Raw genomic sequence first — 22190 nt, forward strand, 5'->3', positions numbered from 1 at the left:
CCATTTCTTACCATGCCGAGCCCTAGTATTTATCTGAGAACCCCAGATGCAACCCCGAGTAGTTTTGTCAAAATATTGTGGGACTTTACCTGCAGTACCATGGGTTCTACCCAGCCACCCTAGTACGAGTTGTTCAAATCGAGAATCACACCTTCCACCTCGAAATATTGGGCAGCAGTACAGATCCCTCCCGTGGACTCCAACCAAGACCCAACAGAAGTTTCCTTCGTGGGGAAATCTATGCCAACCCCACCTATGGCCATAGAAGCTGCTACTTACGAAGCACTCTCTCGCCTTGGATTCGCGGTACCCTATGCGAGTGAACGAGGGTATTATTACTTTCCGAGCCGTGCAGCACCCGGAGGAGTAACATCTTTTCCTGGTGGACGGATTGAGAGAGACCCAGTACTGGCCAACCTGGTCCAGTACGTCATCACTCAAGAACGTTTGACCCAGCGAGTAATGGGTTACCTCCAGAGTCTCGCTGATTTGAATCCTCAGATTGCCATCGGCAGACCACTAAGGCCCGACCAGGAGAGACACATTCATCGACTGGTCAATCCACTTCCTCCGATAGAAGAGGAGTGTGTCCCAGTACCAGAGACGTTTTCTCGGGACCCCGTCCAGTTACCGTTTGCATTATAGACGTCGCTGCTATGTTTATTCTTGCAACTTTTACTTATGTGTTGTAACTTATGCGTGGTACCCCGAGTTTGCGCGGCGAGTAAATTATTTAGTTTCTATTAATGTGAGTAGTTCTGTTGCGGTTTGACTCTTATATATTACTGTTTCTCTCGCGAAAAACCCTGGAGTGAGATTTATTTTTCCTTGAGTTGCCGCATCGTATATCTTCTTACGACGTGATTATTTTTATTTCACACAGCACCACGGCAGCAGACTCACCACCGCTCGAACACATACCCTGCTTACAAAGACACGTAACCGTGGGGTATTGTTTTTCAAAACCTCTCTTAGCAAATCTCGAGGACGAGATTTTTTCTTAAGGGGGGTAGTGTCGTGACACCCCAAAATTTTAACCTTGTTTTATTAATTAAATTTTTTGCTAGGAAACTTAAACTTTTGTTTTCTGGATTTTTTTTTGATTTCAGAACCTTTCTTCCCTTTATTTTTGTGGAGTTTTACCCCAAGTGAGATCTTTTCAATTGTTGTTGGACTTATTATTCCCTCTTAAATAAAACAATTCTTTTATCAGTGGGATTATTTGCATAATTATTTTCCCTGGTGCCTTATTTATTGAAAAATGATTTTTCTAAGCTTCAAGGCCTCTTTTGCACTACAACCATTTGATAAATTCATTTAAAAATTTCACCAAAATTTGGAGATGTCATGTGATGTTTTTAAAACATTTCTATGCAAAAATATATTTCATTAGCTGGATATTTTGAGTTCTACACCAAGTTTTCAAATCTGGTCCAGAGGACAGTTTTGCACTACAACCTATTTAAATATTTCTTAAAAACTTCTACCAAAATTTTGGGATGTCAACAGGAATATATTAATCAACTTTTGGCAAAAACCTAGTGATGTTCTTTGGAAAAATTGAGTGAACCATCCTCATCTTCATTCTGGTCCAACTGGATGGATTGTACTACAGCTATATTTTAACTTGCTCCTTTTGCTGTGATTCCTATTCCTACTTGTAGCCCTTCCTGCTAGAACCTTAAGTCCAAGAGGTTGGACTCATTGGAGCAATTCTAGTGCATGCAATCATGCCCTGTTCTTTCTGTCCAGAATTGAAGTTTTGCAAAACTTGCACTAGCAAGTTTCCTCTTTTGACAAACTAACATCACCACCCTCTCTTTCATCTAAAGAGACCCCACTCTAGGAGATTTGACCACCCCAAGAAACGCCTAGATGCATGTGGCATTCTGTCGAACAATTTATGGGCATGACCAGATTTGACATGAGTTTTAGTTTACACAATGATCTTGCTTCCCTGGCCTAACCACCATGTCCAATAGACTCCTAGCTACTCCTAACCTAGGTCTGCTGATTGCAGCCTCACCCGAGACCTCTAGCACGCCCTAGAATTTCATCGAGCACGTCCCGTGCGTGCTCTGGGCGCGAGCAGAGCGCGCGTTTTGCATGTGCCGCGCCCGAGCCGCCACGCCGCGCCCCTGGTTTTGCCCACACCACAGAGCCGCACCACGCACTCCCCTTCTCACCGCAACATGCCAAGCAGCCCTGGTGCCCTGCAGCACCGCCGCTAGAGCCCTTGGCGGCACGCTGGCGTCTGCAGCAGGCCTTTGCCAGGTCGGTGCCGCCCAAGCCTCTCCAGCTTGCCACCTGCCCTTGGAACAGCTCAGCCTCATCCTCTCGAGTGTCCTCTAGCTCTCGTCGTCGCCACGACGCCCTGACGCTACAGGGAGGCGGTTCGCCGACGAACTTATCCGGCCGCCGCAAACCGACCTCGTTGTGCTATATAAGGAGGCCCTCGAACCCATTCGAGCACGGAGGCAACCTCAGGCCACCCCCATGGCAACCCCACAGCCTGCAATCGTCGGAGGAAGGCCTTCTTCCCCGTCTCCGGCAACTGCAGCCGCCGCCACCGCCCCGGTCATCCCGGCACCACCAGAGTCTCCCCCTCTCTACTCTCTTCACCAGGAATTCCCTCTCTCCCTCGTGAATCCACCCCCCTGCTCGATTTTGATCGGGACTCATTGCGGGAGAAAAATCACTTTGCCCGACGACCACCGTCCGCCGTGAAGCTCACCGCCGGCAGCTCCGTCCACCCAAGAGACCATATCAACCACCGGAGGGACCGTCTTGATGCCCTGAGCACGTGGATGGCCTACATTTTCCGAACGGTGCCGTCATTCGCCGGCGAGCCTCGCCGGAGCTCCGCCTCTGTTTTGGCCGGAGGAGGTGACGCGCGCGTGGACTGGTCAAACCTGACCAGTGGGCCAGGCGGGTCCACAGTGAGTGACCCAGTGCCGATCCACGCAGGCATAAGTGGAAACATATTTTTAGAATACGCCTTCGACGTGGTCAGTCCGAATCGTTTTTCTTTTTCTGTTTTATTTTCTTTTTAAAACAGATTTTGACCACAGCTTTGACTGCCTATAACTTTTTAATGATAACTCCAAATGAAATGATTCTTTTTCCTACCTCTCTCAAATTTAACCTAGTTTATTTTAAGATTTATTTGAAAAAAATTTCAAACAACTTTTTGTGCTGTTTTGAATTTGTGTGTTAATTCAAATTTATTTAAAATAGGACTTTGGAGAGAGAGAAGCAAACTTTCAAAAGTTTTGGAGTGCACCCTGCCTTCCCACACATTGAAGGCAAGCATTCTGAACCCTGGCATAATATTTTGCATGCATTGGTTGACACGATCATGACACCACCTCAATACGTAGAACTCGTTATTTTATGTGGTGATGTGATCGTTTGCATGAATGCTTATTTGAAATTTCCTTGCTGTTGGAAATGGACATGCTTGTGATAGTGATCATCCTCGTATGCCTTTCGTGCCTACCAGAAGGAAAACGGGAAAGTCTCTGTCTTGGGTAGACCCGAGCTTGTCCCAAGTTTCTCGTCGAGACGAGTGTGTCCGACAAGGCATGAAGGGTATGATGAGTGGTGATTCTGTCTGTTGGATGAAATATGTTCATTATGCTAATCTTGCAGGGAATACTTAAACCTCCTAAGTCGACCATAGATCCAGTCTTGTTCCAGTAACCCCCATACTTGTTTCGTACTACCACTTGTCTCTACAGCAAGTAGAGTACGGTTCAGTAAGTTGTCAACCTCTTTCTAGCACACACCGTACAGAGAGGCCATGGTGGAAGATACCGGTGTAGCTGGTAGGCAGGCTACCTGGTCCGGGGCATGGGTGTTTCCGGTTGAGACCGAGAGGGGAGGCCACCCCTTAGAGCGCGCAATATAAATTTGATCCCATGCTACGCGAGGTTGTAGCCTCCCCACTTAAAGTTTTGCTTGACATGTGTCGTGGGTGATTCCAGACACCGGTAAGTTAAGCTGGTGTGTGCAAGTTAGGTGTGTTTTCAACTAAAAGGCCGTAGACGGAATTAGTCCCGATGGACTAAAGGAATCCGTTACTCGTGGGTAAAGAGTACACCCTCTGCAGAGATTAAACCTATTCGAATAGCCGTGTTCAGGGTTAAGGATTACAGTCTTGGATGGGTCAAGTGTCGGTCTTAGTGTCGGTCTTCGAAGGAGAAACTGTTAAACCAGAACTGGGATCATGACTTGAGACTTATGATGATTATGATTATTTTTATTATGGACTAACCCCTTTATATTATTTGAAATATTGAGTATCCCTGGGATGATTTTACCTCCTGGATATTCACTATATTTATTTTCTTTATAAGCCCTTTATGTGGTCTCGCTCAGAGGCCCGACTTTGGCATGCTGTTATTTATTTTCTTTATAAGCCCTTTATGTGGTGTCGCTCAGACGCCCGACTGTGGCATGTGGTTATTTATTTTCTTTATAAGCCCTTTTTGTGATGTCGCTCAGACGCCCGACTGTGGCATGCTGTTATTTATTTTCTTTATAAGCCCTTTATGTGGTGTCGCTCAGACGCCCGACTGTGGCATGCTATTATTTATTTTCTTTATAAGCCCTTTATGCGGTGTCGCTCAGACGCCCGATTGTGGCATGTTGTTATTTATTTTCTTTATAAGCCCTTTATGTGGTGTCGCTCAGACACCCGATTGAGGCAGTTCTCTTTGTTTACTAACCTTTCCAGGCGTCGCTTCAGACACCCGATCGGTGCATTTTATTATTAATGTGTTATTGCATATTCATAAATAACCTGCTTGCATGCATCAGAGTTTTTATTATCTTTTGTGGCTGACGTCGTGAGCATAAAATATTTCAGAACATCGTTGTTATGTTATACCCGTGTTCATAATGTTTGCGAGTACATTCAAAGTACTCACTGGCTTGTCCCTGGCTATTGTCTTGGCCAGATTTCTTGCGTGGAGAGGAGCGACCGTGATGATAGCCCCGGAACCTAAGCAACGGTGATAGCAGCCTCGCGAAGATAGGAGGTAACCTGGTCAGCTGTTCCTGTAGGAATGGAGTCCCATAGACACTGATGATTCACAACCCGCTTCCGCCATCAACCACTAGAAACCATTTGTTGTACTCACAGACCAGAACGGTCTTGTACTACATATTTTGTGTTTTGCTTGGAATTTCTGTATCAAGTTGGTGCCTCATCAGCTAATAGTAATCCTGGGGCTGATGAGCACAAAGGCCATTTTCTGGGAATTAATACCTGAAAAACCGTTTGCCACAACTCTATTGCCATCGACGACGGCCGGAGACCGAGGACGCTGCCGATGGGATAGAGCAGTCGCCAGCGGTTCCCCCGACGACCATGGGTCCTCTGCCGGGGGCAGGCCCTGAGGCACCTCCCCGGCAGAGGGCCTACCTCCTGAGGACGCCTTGCTCCGAGTGCCGCGGGGTGAGTCCGGATCTCGGCCCCTTTCCTGTAGCCCCCGGTGCCCTCCTCCTGAGGGGTAGGAAGCTGCTGGATTGGGGCAGCCGTCCGCCGCGACGACCTGTACCTCCTGTGATCCATGGTTAGCGTATGCCTGTTCCTGAGGAATTAGCAGTACCCGCTAGTCGCTGCCTCCAGCGTGGTCGACAAGGCTTTCTCGGGCTCCTGAAAGAGCTCAGCTTCCAGCGTCTCTTCCCCCCAGCCCGGGCCGAGGAACGAGCCATGGTCTTCCTCCTGCGCGTGCCCTTGATTCACCATGTGGGGCATGATACGTCTCCGTCGTATCTACTTTTCCAAACACTTTTGCCTTTGTTTTGGACTCTAACTTGTATGATTTGAATGGAACTAACCCGGACTGACGCTGTTTTCAACAGAATTGCCCTGGTGTTGTTTTTGTGCAGAAAATAAAGATTCTCGGAATGTCCTGAAACTCCACGGAACACCTTAGAAAAAGTAAAGAAAAATCCTCACAAAAGATGAAACCCAGGGGGCCCACACCCTTCTCACGAGGGTGGGGGGCGCGCCCCCTACCTCGTGGCCCCCCTGGTGGCCTCCAACGCCAACTCCAACTCTATATATTGGCTTTCGGGGAGAAAAAAAATCAGAGAGAAGAAATCATCACATTTTACAAAACGGAGCCGCCGCCAAGCCCTAATCTCTCTCGGGAGGGCTGAACTGGAGTCCGTTCGGGGCTCCGGAGAGGGGAATTCGTCACCGTTGTCATCATCAACCATCCTCCATCACCAATTTCATGATGCTCACCGTCGTGCGTGAGTAATTCCATCATAGGCTTGGTGGACGGTGATGGGTTGGATGAGATTTATCATGTAATCGAGTTAGTTTTGTTAGGGTTTGATCCCTAGTATCCATTATGTTCTGAGATTGATGTTGCTATGACTTTGCTATGCTTAATGCTTGTCACTAGGGCCCGAGTGCCATGATTTCAGATCTGAACCTATTATGTTTTCATGAATATATGTGAGTTCTTGATCATATCTTGCAAGTCTATAGTCACCTACTATGTGTTATGATCCGGCAACCCCGAAGTGATAATAATCGGAACCACTCCCGGTGATGACCATAGTTTGAGGAGTTCATGTATTCACTATGTGCTAATGCTTTGTTCCGGTTCTCTATTAAAAGGAGGCCTTAATATACCTTAGTTTCCAATAGGACCCCGCTGCCACGGGAGGGTAGGACAAAAGATGTCATCAAGTTCTTTTCCATAAGCACGTATGACTATATTCGGAATACATGCCTACATTACATTGATGAACTGGAGCTAGTTTTGTGTCACCCTATGTTATGACTGTTACATGATGAACCACATCCGACATAATTATCCATCATTGATCCGGTGCCTACGAGTTTTCCATATACTGGTTTACGCTTATTTACTTTTTCGTTGTTACTGTTACAATCACTACAAAATACGAAAAACATTACTTTTGTTGTCTTTACTTTTGTTACCATTACCATCACTATCATATTACTTTGCTACTAAACACCTTGCTGCAGATACTAAGTTTCCAGGTGTGCTTGAATTGACAACTCAGCTGCTAATACTTGAGAATATTCTTTGGCTCCCCTTGTGTTGAATCAGTAAATTTGGGTTGAATACTCTACCCTCGAAAACTGTTGCGACCCCCTATACTTGTGGGTTATCAAGACCTTTTTCTGGCGCCATTGCCAGGGAGCATAGCTCTATTCTTTGAGTCACTTGGGATTTATATCTGCTGGACACTATGAAGAACTTGAAAGACGCTAAGACCAAGATTTTACCCTCAACTACGAGGGGAGGTAAGGAACTGCCATCTAGCTCTGCACTAGATTCTCCTTCTGTTATGAGTAAGCTTGTGACACCTAAACCTGCTACTGCTATGAATTCTGATATGTCGCATATTAGTGATGATGCCACTTCTGCTATGCATGATAGTTATGATGAAACTACTTCCATGCTTGATACTACTGTGCCACTTGGTGAATATCTTGATGAGCAAATTGCTAGGTCTAGAGAAAGAGAAATTATTGAACCTGAACACGGTGATGTTAGTGATGATGAACCTATGCCTTCTATTCCTGAGGATTATCTTTTTGATGCTGAATCTTCTGCAGCTATTTTTGCTTGCCAGGATAGATATGAACTTAAGAGGTTGCTAATTAGATGGAGTAAAGAATCTCTTAGAGATAGAATGAGACCCGACCCTGCTTTTGCTACTTCACCTATTTGTGTTCTCGATAAGGATTATTATGATTTTTCTATTGATCCAGATATAATTACTTTGGTTGAATCCGATCCTTTTTATGGCTATGAATCTGAAACTGTTGTGTCACATCTTACCAAGTTGAATGATATAGCTGCAGTGTTTACTAATAATGAGAGATCGCGCTACCTTTATTTACTTAAGATATTTCCGTTCTCATTAAAGGGTGATGCTAAGATATGGTTTAATTCTCTTGATCCTGGTTGTGTGCAAAGTCCCCAGGATATGATTTATTACTTCTCTGCTAAATATTTCCTTGCTCATAAGAAACAAGCAGCCTTGAGGGAAATATATAACTTTGTGCAAATTGAAGATGAGAGTCTCCCACAAGCTTGGGGGAGGCTCCTCAAGTTACTTAATGCTTTGCCTGATCATCCTCTTAAGAAACCTGAAATATTTGATATCTTTTATAATGGACTAACTGATGCTTCCAGAGATTACCTGGATAGTTGTGCTGGTTCTCTTTTCAGGGAAAGAACACCAGATGACGCTGAAATTCTATTGAATAATATGTTGGCTAATGAAAATAATTGGGCACCTCCCGAGCCACCTCCTGAGCCAGCTCCTGAGCCAACTCCTGAGCCAATTATTGAGCCTATTCCTAAACCAACTCCGAAGAAGAGAGGTGTTGTATTCCTGAGTCCTGAAGATATGCAAGAGGCAAAGAAATCTATGAAAGAAAAAGGTATTAAATCTGATGATGTTAAGAATTTACCTCCTATTGAAGAAATACACGGTCTTAATTTACCGCCTGTTGAAGAAGTATATGATCTCAGTTACTTATTTAATGAAGAACCTCCCGATATCCTGACACAGGTAGTAAAGGTAAATTCTCTCTATAGATATGATAAAGCTAAAGTCCCTCCTACTAAAATTGCTAGTCAGTGTTTGGATGAGTTTGATAACTTTATGTTTAAGCAAGATGACTTTAATGCTTATTTTGGTAGACAATTAAAACAAGATGCTTATATGATTAAACGCTTGGGTGATTATATGGCTGATATTAGAGGTGAACTTAAAGTTGTTGCAAACATGCTTCTATGGTTACCACTCAAGTAGAACAAGTACTTAAAGCTCAAAAGGAAGCGCTTGATGAAATGAATAGTAAGAAAAATGATTATGCTGTTAGAGTGGCTACTAGAACCGGTAGAATGACTCAGGAACCTTTGTATCCTGAAGGCCACCCTAAGAGAATCGAGCAAGATTCTCAGAGAAATGATATTGATATACCTAGTTCTTAAAGAAAGAAGAAAAAGAAAAATGATAGGACTTTGCAAACTTCTAGTGAACCTATTGCTGAGCCACCTGAAAATCCAAATGATATTTCTATTTCTGATGCTGAAACACAATCAGGTGACAAACATGAACCTAGTGATAATGTTAATGATAATGTTCATGATGATGCTCAACCTAGTAATGATAATGATGTAGAAGCTGAACCTGCTGTTGATCTTGATAACCCACAATCAAGGAGTCAATGCTATGATAAAAGAGACTTTGTTGCTAGGAAACATGGTAAAGAAAGGGAACCATGGGTTCAGAAACCCATGCCTTTTCCTCCGAAACCATCCAAGAAAAAGGATGATGAGGATTTTGAGCGCTTTGCGGAAATGATTCGACCTATCTTTTTGCGTATGCGATTAACTGATGTGCTCAAAACAAATCCTTATTCTAAGTATATGAAGGATATTATTACTAATAAAAGAAAGATACCTGAAGCTGAAATTTCCACCATGCTTGCTAATTATACTTTTAATGGTGGAATACCAAAGAAACTTGGAGATCCCGGAGTACCTACTATACCATGCTCCATTAAGAGAAATTATGTTAAAACCGCTTTGTGCGATCTTGGAGCCGGTGTTAGTGTTATGCCTCTCTCTTTATATCGTAGACTTGACTTGAATAAGTTGACACCTACTGAAATATCTTTACAAATGGCTGATAAATCGACTGCTATACCTGTCGGTATTTGTGAGGATGTGCCTGTTGTGGTTGCAAACGTTACTATTTTAACGGACTTTGTTATTCTTGATATTCCTAAGGATGATAGTATGTCTATTATTCTTGGAAGACCATTCCTTAATACTGCAGGGTCTGTTATTGATTGCAACAAAGGCAATGTCACTTTTCATGTTAATGGCAATGAGCACACGGTACACTTTCCGAGGAAACAACCTCAAGTTTACAGTATCAACTCTATAGGAAAAATTCCATCGATTATATTTGGAGGTTTTGAATTTCCTCTCCCTACTGTCAAGAAAAAATATGATATACTTATTGTTGGGGATTTTCATATCCCCGTTGAGGTAACTTAGTGCTATTCGAAATTTCTCCGGTTCCGTGTTAATCGGAATGAGCTCGTTAACAAGACTTGATCAACCTTGTTAGTGGATTCATTTTGATGATCACGAGATGGATGAAACTAGAAGCACAACCTTCTGTACCCTCTTTATATTTTCTGTTACTTAGTAGAAATAAAGTAAAATAGTATTTTTTTGTCTGTCTCCTGACTTATCCGTGCAATATAAAATATCCCGAAAATAAAATTCCTCAGAATACCATGCCAATTTCATATGATTTTTTCCGGAATATTTAAGAATGTACCGTGCAAAAATTACCACGGGGGGAGCTGCCACCTGGCCACGAGTGTGGAGGGCATGCCCTACCACCCTAGGCGCGCCCCCTGCCTCGTGGGCCCATGGTGGCCCTCCTCCACTTATTCCCGCACCCATCTTCTTCCTCTGTCTCACACAAACACGAAAAACCAACTCAAGCACGAGTTCCAGCCCCCGTTGCTGTGATTTTCGATCTCCTTGCTCAAAGCACCTCTCGCAAAACTGCTTGGGGAGATTGTTCCTTGGTATGTGACTCCTCCATTGGTCCAATTAGGTTTTGTTCTAGTGCTTTATTCATTGCAAATTTGTGCTGCATAGGTGACCATGTTCGTGAGCTTGCATGTCAAATTTATATGGTTTCAAGTAGTTCCAATGCTTAATATAGGCTCTAGGCACTAGTAGGAGTTGTTGCTATCAGTTTTGTTGAAGTTGGTTCACTTTTATTTGGAGTTACTAAAAATTTCAGAAACTTTTCAGAGGAAACAATATGTTTAGGAGGATGTTCCAAGGTGGCTCTTCAAGGAAACAAGGTCCCAGGCTTGCAATACGTGATGCTGACGAGGAACCACCAAGAGATGCTCCGGTTAGGCCCTGTGAATGGCCTTCGGAAAATTTTATGAATCAAGTTGGAATCAAAGAAGAATTTAGCGCGTATTTGAGTAACGCCGGTCTTGAGGACTTTGAAGTTGACAAATTCCCCCAATATCATGATCTCACAAGTTCATTTGTGAGGAGGTTTGAGTTTTCAACTTCGCGAAACTCTCTTTCAGTCATGTTTGACCTTTATGACAAATCTTATACCATGGACTTAAGAGGATTTTACTTCTGCTTGCAAACTTCCATCTTGGGGTAATGTCAGGGATCCCCCTAAATCCGAATATAGAGACTTTCTTGCTAGAATAACTGTGGGGGAATCTAGAGATATAACACAAGCCACTGTAGGGAGCATTCACTTTCCTGCTATACATTATTTTGCTCTCTTTATAGGTAGATGCATTAATGCTAAGGATGAAGTATGTCACTTGTGCGCTCCTGATCTCAGCATTCTCAGGAGTGCTGTGTTAGGAGACCAATCTTATCATTTGGGAACCATTGTAGCTCGCAGGTTGCATCAGAATAGACATAGCGGAGATTTCTTTGGAGGAATTTATGCAACCCGCTTAGCTAATTTTCTTGAGGTAGACATTCGTGAGGGTGACATGGAGTTACCCCCTTCTTATTTAGACATTGATTCTATGGTTTCTCACTGGTTTGTCGAGAGGACAGAGCCACCTCTCTAGTATCGACTAATCTTTAACAAACGTCATGTAGTCCATATTGCTCTTCCTGCTCCTGCCTTCTTTGATTTCTAGACAAAAGGAAGATATGTTATTACCAGAGAGGAGGCAGATGAATACGAGAGGAGATTGGAGGTAGCTAGATGTTACACTGTAGCTCAGGAGGCGATAGCCGCTGCGTCACAGTACGACCCCAGCTTCACCTACGGATATCCGCCAGGCCATCCCTGGCAATAGACAAACTTAGGCCAAAAGCCTACGCTTGGGGGAGTACGTATTTCCCACCGACATTACATTCATGTTCACAAACACTCATTGCTAGATGTCGGTGTCCATACTTTTTCATTGTATTATCCATGATAGTTTAAGTTTCCTCTTCTAGCTTTCTTCTTGTGTGTTTAATAAGCTTTAAGAAAAACAAAAAATTAGTCAGTTTACTTTTCAAGTTTGTAGTAGAATTAAAAAGGAAAACCCAAAAATATTTCCCGTTCTTCTTTTGCTTGTTGGGAGCTTTCCCGTGTAAATAGTTTTTATTTCTTTTCTTTTCTTTGGGGGTCAGTAGGAGAAGACCATGATTAAATTGTTGAAGTGGCTCTTATGTGCATGATTGTTTATTTTAACCTAGAGCCCATATTACTTGTCTTCTCTCTTGAGTTGAATGCTTGCAGATTCCAGTTTAGTCCAATGCACGTGCACTCTTATTATTATACACTTTGTTCGGTCGTGCAAGTGAAAGGCAATAATGATGATTTATGATGGACTTATTGAGGGGAGAAAAGCTGGTATGAACTCGACCTCTCTTGTTTTTGTAAATATGATGATTCATCGTTCTTGATTCAGCTATTATGAAGTAAACATATTTGCAATGACATTTAGAGATTATAGTTGCTTGTGCCATGCTTGATTAGCTATGAGTTATAATGGTTTACCTTGCGTGCCAACATTCTATTAGAATGATTATGATGTGGTATGATGGGATGGTATCCTCCTTTAAATGAATTGAGTGACTAGACTTGGCACATGTTTACACATGTAGTTGAATCAAATCCACATAGCCTTCATGATATTTATGTTCATGGTGGATTATATCCTACTCATGCTTGTATTTGGTGTACATTAATTTTAATGCATGTTTACGACTGTTGTCGCTCTCCCAGTTGGTCACTTCCCAGTCTTTTGCTAGCCTTCACCTGTACTAAGCGGGAATACTGCTTGTGCATCCAAACTCCTTAAACCCCAAAGTCATTCCATATGAGTCCACTATACCTACCTATATGCGGTATTTACCTGCCGTTCCAAGTAAATTTGTATGTGCCAAACTCTAAACCTTCAAATAAACATTCTGTTTTGCATACTCAAATAGCTCATATGTCAACTAGAGCTGCCCTTATCTCCCATGTTAGGCGGGTTATTCTCAAGAGGAGTGGACTCCGCTCCTCATTGACGAGAAAAAGGCTGGTATCCGGGATGCCCAGTCCCATGCTTTATGCAAACTAAATCAAATAACTGCAAACAAAACTCCCCTTGGGACCCGTTGAATGTTGGAGGCACTCGTTGTTTCAAGCAAGCCATGGATTGATGCTTGTGGAGGAAGGGGAGTATAAACTTTACCATTCTGTTTGGGAACCGCCTATAATCTGTTTAGCATGGAAGATATCGTCGTCTTTTAGTTGTTATGTTGACAATGAAGGTATGCAGCTCAAAATATAATTTATCTCTATTTCAAAACCGAGCTTTGGCACCTCTACAAATCCCTGCTTCCCTCTGCGAAGGGACTATCTATTTACTTTTATGTTGAGTCATCACCCTTCTTATTAAAAAGCACCCGCTGGAGAGCACACTGTCATTTGCATTCATTATTATTGATTTATTTCGGGTATGACTTGACTGGATCCCTTTTACCATGAATTACAATGATTATTCAGTCCTTGATCTTTAAAGGTGCTCTACATTTATGTTTTGCAGTCTCAGAATGGGCTAGCGAGATACCATTTTGTTATATCATGTTATGATTATTTTGAGAAAGTGTTGTCATCCGAGTTTTGTTATTATAGCTCGCTAGCTGATTATGCTATTGATATGAGTAATTGTGTGACCTTTGTGTTATTGTGAGAATGGTTAGTTCAAAATATTTGTTGAAACTTGAATGTTGGCTTTTCATGTTTACAACAACAAGAGCAAACCGGGTTTGTAAAAGTTTTTCTTTTTCTCTTCCAGTTTGTCAACTGAATTGCTTGAGGACAAGCAAGGGTTTAAGCTTGGGGGAGTTGATACGTCTCCGTCGTATCTACTTTTCCAAACACTTTTGCCTTTGTTTTGGACTCTAACTTGTACGATTTGAATGGAACTAACCCGGACTGACGCTGTTTTCAGCAGAATTGCCATGGTGTTGTTTCTGTGCAGAAAATAAAGATTCTCGGAATGTCCTGAAAGTCCACGGAACACCTTAGAAAAAATAAAGAAAAATCCTCACAAAAGATGAAGACCAGGGGGCCCACACCCTGCTCACGAGGGTGGGGGGCGCGCCCCCCCTGGGCGCACCCCCCTACCTTATGGGCCCCCTGGTGGCCCTCCGACGCCAACTCAAACTCTATATATTGGCTTTCGGGGAGAAAAAAATCAGAGAGAAGAAATCATCGCGTTTTACGATACGGAGCCGCCGCCAAGCCCTAATCTCTCTCGGGAGGGCTGATCTGGAGTCCGTTCGGGGTTCCGGAGAGGGGAATTCGTCGCCGTTGTCATCATCAACCATCCTCCATCACCAATTTCATGATGCTCACCATCGTGCGTGAGTAATTCCATCGTAGGCTTTCTGGACGGTGATGGGTTGGATGAGATTTATCATGTAACCGAGTTAGTTTTGTTAGGGTTTGATCCCAAGTATCCACTATGTTCTGAGATTGGTGTTTCTATGACTTTGATGCTTAATGATTGTCACTAGGGCCCGAGTAGCATGATTTCAGATCTGAACCTATTATGTTTTCATGAATATATGTGAGTTCTTGATCCTATCTTGCAAGTCTATAGTCACTTACTATGTGTTATGATCCGGCAACCCCGAAGTGACAATAACCGGAACCACTCCCGGTGATGACCATAGTTTGAGGAGTTCATGTATTCACTATGTGCTAATGCTTTGTTCCGGTTCTCTATTAAAAGGAGGCCTTAATATCCCTTAGTTTCCAATAGGACCCCGCTGCCACGGGAGGGTAGGACAAAAGATGTCATGCAAGTTCTTTTCCATAAGCATGTATGACTATATTCGGAATACATGTCTACATTACATTGATGAACTGGAGCTAGTTCTGTGTCACCCTATGTTATGACTGTTACATGATGAACCACATCCGACATAATTATCCATCATTGATCCGGTGCCTACGAGTTTTCCATATACTGGTTTACGCTTATTTACTTTTTCGTTGCTACTGTTACAATCACTACAAAATACCAAAAACATTACTTTTGCTGTCTTTACTTTTGTTTCCGTTACCATCACTATCATATTAATTTGCTACTAAACACCTTGCTGCAATACTAAGTTTCTAGGTGTGGTTGAATTGACAACTCTGCTGCTAATACTTGAGAATATTCTTTGGCTCCCCTTGTGTCGAATCGATAAATTGTTGCGATCCCCTATACTTGTGGGTTATCAGGGCACATACGCTTCCGGGGCCGCCGCCCCGAATGCCTCGCTGTAGTGCCCCGTGTTCCATGCAGTCCTGCCTGAGGTGCCCACCTGGGGGTGGTAGCACGGCGGCCCATCGGGGCCGTGGACTGTGGTGAATCCCCCTTCGCTGGTCGGAGGCGAAGGCATCACTGTTGGTATCCCGGTGCTGATGGCCAGGTTGGCATTGGGGCGGCCTTGGAATCCGCTCGGAGCTGTGCGGGCACGTGTGGGGCCTCCGTGCGGTCCGCCTTGGACCTCATGCGGTGGCTAGGTGCAGAAGGGGTGAGCCCCCGAGGCGGCGGAGCCCAGGAGCTTTCCCACCCGCTCTAGTAGCACGTCGTGGCTGCCCTCCAGCAGCCTGCATTGCAGTAGCTGTCGGCCACCGTGAGCGTGGCCCTTGAGTTCTCCTGCTCCCGCCGGGTGTACGGCGCCATGGCCGCGGCGTGGCTTGAGGCCCTCGCTGTCGACCGCACCTGCCGCAGCGTGAGAGCTTGTGCCGCCTGACCGCGTCGCCCGCGGCCCGCAGCGCCCTGTGGACCACGGGCTGCCTGGGGCACGGGGTTGAGGTCGCCCTGGGCAAGTGGCTCTGCGTAGGCGGGCCAGGCCGCCCAGGGATCGGGATTTCCCGTTGGGTCGCCGGACATGATGGCGACGATGCGACGGTACGCGAGGCGGTGGGAGAAGGATTCCGGTGCACCCCTACCTGGCGCGCCAAATGTCGGATTTCGTGTTCCGGCAGACCCTTAAGGTTCAAACTCTGGGGTGCGCGCGGAGATCTCACCTCCTACCTACTCACGTCTCGTCGCCTCGCAAGGATCTAAACTACATGAAGAACAACACAAGGGACACGAGGTTTATACTAGTTCGGGCCACCATTGTGGTGTAATACCCTACTCTAGTTTGTGCTGTGGTGGATTGCCTCAGGGGCCGATGAACAATACAAAGAAAGAACTGCCTCGCCAGGGGAGGGGTTCTTGTGTTGGTGGTTCTGGCTAAGGTTCGATTGGTCGACCCCCCATCCCCCTGCCTTGAGGGCGGCTAGTCCTATTTATAGAGCGAGGCCCTGGTCCTCTTCCCAAATATTAAGCGGGAAGGGCGCCGACAATTGGCCATTTTGAACGGGAACATCTAGTACACTTATCCTAACTAAGTTGGTCCTCGTCTGCCAAAGACTCTGACGATGATGCCTTCCTAGGCTCCACAATGACCTCCATCCTGCCGTTCTGCTGGTCTTGGTCTTGTTGCACCAAAATGGTTGCCTTTGCTTGATATTCTCGCCTGCGCTTGCCCCCTTTGCACCAAAGAGGAAACAAGGACTCTACGCAGGCCGGCGCCCGCCTGGCGCCCGCCTGGCGCCCGCCTGGCTTCCTCGCGAGCCAGCCTGACGAGGCTGTGCCTGAGGAAGCTTCCTGTCGTCCGCCCCGCGAGGCTTGGCCCCTCGTGAGGGTCTTGAGCGTGTGTTGATGAAGATGGGCCATACTGGGCCATTCCTTGAGCCACGCCGTAGGCCGCAGGTAGGCAAGTTTGGGTACCCCCGTTCCCAGAATGCCGACATTAGCGAGTTATTGCTCAAGACAAAAATGAGCGCGTTATTATTACATTGGTCCTTAAAATCTTCGCAAGCTTTTGTACGCAATCACTAGGATTTTCCTTGCCCCTGACTAAAAAACAACCAGGATCTTCCTTGCCAACTTCTGTTAAATATTTACTTTTATAAGTTAATAACACGTGGGATGTTTTTATAATGTATATATAAGTCTCTACTAAATGTACGATAATAGTAATAATATAAATATATATAATCCGGTTAGAAGGGAAAACACAAATTGGACACAACATTATTATTCTTATATATAGATAAATAGAACAAATATATGCGTTTTATTAAAAAAATACATTGGGCTGCCGATCTTTAAGAAAAAGTAAAACCTACGTTGGGAGGCCCATAACCGGTACGTACATGATGGACCTCAAAAAATAAGTTGAAACCACTGTCTCCGTATGTCATGGGCTATGCATGTTAAAAAACAAAACCTAGGCCTAGCTGATACTTGTGCGCCCTATGAAAAAAAAGATACCAGCTATATCCCTGCTACCCCTTTCCCGCAACAACAACAAAAAAATCCCCGATACCCTCGAAAAAAGAAGCTCCCCGATGACAGTCATCGTTGGAAATTTATTTCGTTTATTGACTAAGGTTGACAACCTTGTGGGCCCCAACATTAGTATACAATTAGGAGGAAGCTTTTTTTCCAATGGGGCACTTGCTTGCGTACGGCTTGGACCTGGTGGTCCCCACTGTCAGTCTCTCGGCGTGCAATCCTCTCCGGATTCCTCTCGTTTATTGAGCATGTTGACAACAACATACGGCAGTGCCACGGCGAGCGCACACGGACGGAAAAGAACCGGAGCCAGGGAAGATGCCTTCATTCTTTCGAACATACCGCACTAGCCTGGTGGATGCAGCCCTCTCACTCAAAAGCTGTACTTCCCGATTTCGATTCCAACTGGTGCAGTTGAAAAATATCTAACACTTGCCAAAATTTCGTCCCTAGTTTACCTAGTTTTATGCACACTCAACATTGTCTTGCCATTTTGAAAATAGCATATCTTTTTGACTTTGCATCATATGAAGATGTGCTATACACGAATGTTGATCAGCATGATGTTAACTTGTTGCTAGTTCCATTTTTTTACCATGAATAAAATTTCCAACATAAAGTGCCTGTTGATTTAAATGCTCTGCCTCTGAAACATGTAGTTTCTTATCTGAAAATCACTTGGACAAGCAGCCATCACCGATGTGGGATTTGATGCCGCGCTTCTTCAATCCCCCGACAGGCGCGAGGGGGAAATAAACTTCCGTCTCGTGCTGCCAGTTGGGGAATGGAGCGAACTAGATTAAAGAGGGGGCCGACGGCGCGACTGAAGAAGCACATCAGACGCGATTTTTTTAGTGGATGGCTCTCAATCGCATTTTTTACTTGCCTATGCACCGTACAACTTGTATTTTTAGCCACCTAGTCCATGGTGGACCAGCAACCCATTTGCTGGGCGGGCCAACCTACATAAAGCAACACTCAATTTTTCAACAAGCCCCAAAAACAACACAGTAATATATTTGTTTTGAGGCCGAAAACAATACGGCAGGGGTTGAGCGGGGGAGGGGGAAGACAGAGCAAAAAGATTAAAAAGAGATGATGCACCATTGCTACCCTAACAAGCAGGAGCAATTCTTCTCAGGAAGAAGGTGTGCCGTTGACACCCTCACGTCACAAATCCCACAGTAGACATACTAACAAGTTCACACACAGGTACAATAGAAAAGGTAAACATTCGTATCAAACTCAAGTTCACATGACACATTCATATTCATAGCCAACATTCACAATCAACAACTCAAAAGATTCATATATACACAAGTTCAGCATGTCTATGCATACAAGTGATAGATAGATCACAAGACAATATTCATAGATAATTCACCAAAAAGATTCAGATATACACATGTTCAGTATGTTTTCGCATCCAAATGATTGAGATCACATCCAATATCATCCATGGACAAACTTTAATTACCTAGGGTACGTACTGGTAAATGGTGTTAAGTTGGAGGTACTTCTTGCTAAAATTAATGCTTGTACGAGTAAAGTTTTGAGTACATAAGAGGCAGCACAGACAATCTGAACTTTGCTTGTAGGTTTATCCTCGAAATAGTGGCCTCGTGCCGAGGGAGGTTTGAGCAACTTGGCCACTACTTTCATCTAACTAGTTCACTGGCTCATCTTGGTCCTGTAGCTCGCGAAAATTCTACATTGCAGACAAGAAAGGAGGCGGTTGATAAAATGAACCACCCAAATTTTTTGTGCAGTTCAACTGAAATGGAGCATCCCTGGCGTGTAGACTGATTAAGTGCCAGATGAATATACGCGTCAACCAACTTGTCTGGAATCTTTAGACTCCATGCCATACAGTTCGCTACCATATGTTCCGATAACCAAAAGTCACAAGTTGGGACCAAAGACTGGACTGTGTTTTTTGGGCTATGCGCCAAGTAATACTTTTGGCATTCACTCTCCTAATACTTGGAGTTTGACAACTGGTTGACGCCGATTGATACTCGAATGAATATTGGCACTTCTTCTTGTCAACATCGATGCTTGCCTGAGTGAACTTTGGAGTACATAGTAGTAGCATAAGTATCTGTCCATCTGATCATTTTGTGTAGTTCTACTGAAATCACCCAATGTAATGATGTGCCAACGAGTTCAGGCTCCAAGTTACTCCTTTATGAAATCGGCAAACAGTAGCACAATACCAAATTACCAATACATATGACAAGCACAATAATTAGGATGAAGACCGGGTACCAACCTGTGTGAGGTAGCATATCAATTACTATTTCCTTTGACTGGAAGCCGAGATAAGAGAAGCGACTAACAGGAAAGGAAGGAAGCAAGCCGAGATAAGCGACTGACAGGAAAGGAAGGAAGCAGTCGAGGCAATGAACCACCCAAAGTTTTTGTGCAGTTCCACCAAAATCGAGCATCCCTGTTGGCACATATATCAAGAGAGTGAGATTACTGTAATAGTGGGTCTAGTTGACGAAACATACATTAAAAAATATAAGCACCCTCATTATCTTAGTAAAGTTAGCAACATACTAGTCTTGCTTAAAGAGATGTATTAGTTTATTTAATCAGTGCCAATTAGCTCAACACTCAAAGCATAGATTGTATCATAGGTTGCAAAACTTCAACGTGGAAAGATAAAGGAGTTGCTCATGACATTAGCACGATACAAATAGAGATGACAACAAACTAATATGAATGAAGGCCTTAGGCCGGTACCAACCTGAGCAAAAAAGCTTATTCATGTAGTCCCAGAAGAGATGATAAAGCACTCACTGGAATCACTCAATACTATATATTTTGTGCACTTCAAATGTATGGTTGAAATCACTCTTGTTTACTAGTGGTGAGATTATACCGAAAGATTATCAAGAACTTTCAGCAGAGTTAAAGCACTGGCTGGGATACAGTTCATTGTATTGTCTTGTGTAGTTCCACTAAAATGTATGATTGGCACAACATGATCCCTGTTTGCACAAAGTAGGAACAAGGTGAAACCTTCAATAACTTAGTGTGAAAGGATAGAAAGACATTAGAATATTACTCTAACAGTAGTATCAAATTCATGATGGACAACACACAAAAGATTGCCTCATTGAACAAATGGCAATAAATTGACATGCAAAACAATAGCACTATTATGTCATGACACTACCAAGATTCCCTCCCTGCTCCACCACATGATTCACCTCCATAGACACACATACACACGTACATGATTCAACATAGGGTGCTACTAAAGATTTGTTTAACACTGATAGGAAAATTAGGCAGCAATAAATTAGTGCTACTTAAGTACTCCTAATTAATTAAGTGACCTTGTAGGAGAGATAGCAGAAGTGGAGGGGCTCCCTGGAGGATTGTCTCACATGTAAGGTAGACGTTGTCGAAGCCTTTGAATGGCCTCGACTGAGGCCTCGGCTTCAGAAAGATCGCCTTGGCACTGTTGATCATGTAGAGCTAGGTCACAGATGCATCTAGAATCCAATTAATTAGTATGATGTGTCGTCAACCCAAATACTACTCTTCTACATTTCTCTATCTATCTCTACTCTACTCTTATCTACTCTACCCTTATAAAAAACAGAGTTAGTCATGATGGTGTGCCTGCCATCCTGCAATATAGGTCGTCCGATTTATATCTAACGAATAGGAAGGAAACTAATGCAATTTTGTAAAAAGGCACCCAAACCCCTCTCCACATTTGCAAATAAGTCCTTCCCTCGTTCATCCTTTTCTCTCATAAGATAAATTACTCATAAAAATGCATCTTGATGTTACGTGCAACTCACGGGCATCTTGCTAGTCTTCCAAGTAAATTAAGACTAGTAGCAACACAATAATACAATACCACTAGCAAGATGTCAGGATAACATAGGACGGTACCATTGTGTGATCTCCATTTCCTCTTTACTCTTCTTCTTCTTCCTCCTCTTCATGCTCTGTTTCTCTTTGTCCTCACCAGTTGGTGAAACCAAGTACATGATTGGCCTTCTATTTCAGAATTGGTTTTGTCAGTGAGGGAGTACAAGTGTACTAGTAAACAATAGCATTATTTTCTCATGGTCGTCGCAAAATAGAGATGAACAGATGCATTAAATATCATTATTACCTAAAGGAAGGTTATGGTGCCAATATGGATGATGAGGATTGGAACACATATCTCCCTTTGTGCAGTTCCACCGAAACAAACCAACGGTTCCATTCTGACATTCCAGTTAAACAACACAAAAGTCACTTATTTTAAGAAGTGTTTTGTGCACTGCACCAAAAGGTCACAATAGCAACAAGGTGAAATGGATATCCCTGTTTGCACAAAAAGCTACAGAGGAAATAGTCAGAGTCTCAAACAATTAATGGCAAAAACAATTGGCTAAACTTATCATGGCTTATAATAGTGGCATGGCTTCATTTACCAGGGGCATTAGATTAAGAACAACTAAATATTTGGTATAAGGGCATGGGACAGTGGGTGCAGTACCATGTACCTAAACCGGGGCATAAAGTGGTGATTCAGAGTTTGTTGCCCTGAGAAACAAACATCCAAGAAACAATTCTGGGCTGGTCCCATTTTTGTTCACTCTAGCCACCTACTCCTATGTGTGGATAGCAAATCTAGTCCTGGTCATACCACTGTGTACAACGCTTCCCCTATATTTCCCTTTTCGACCAAGAGACCGGTTGGTTGACCAGTCTGTACTACTTTCACCCCCTTTCCTTCCTGTTTGTACCAAGT

Source organism: Triticum aestivum, chromosome 6B, assembly GCF_018294505.1.
Source record: "Triticum aestivum cultivar Chinese Spring chromosome 6B, IWGSC CS RefSeq v2.1, whole genome shotgun sequence".
Taxonomy (NCBI): domain Eukaryota; kingdom Viridiplantae; phylum Streptophyta; class Magnoliopsida; order Poales; family Poaceae; genus Triticum; species Triticum aestivum.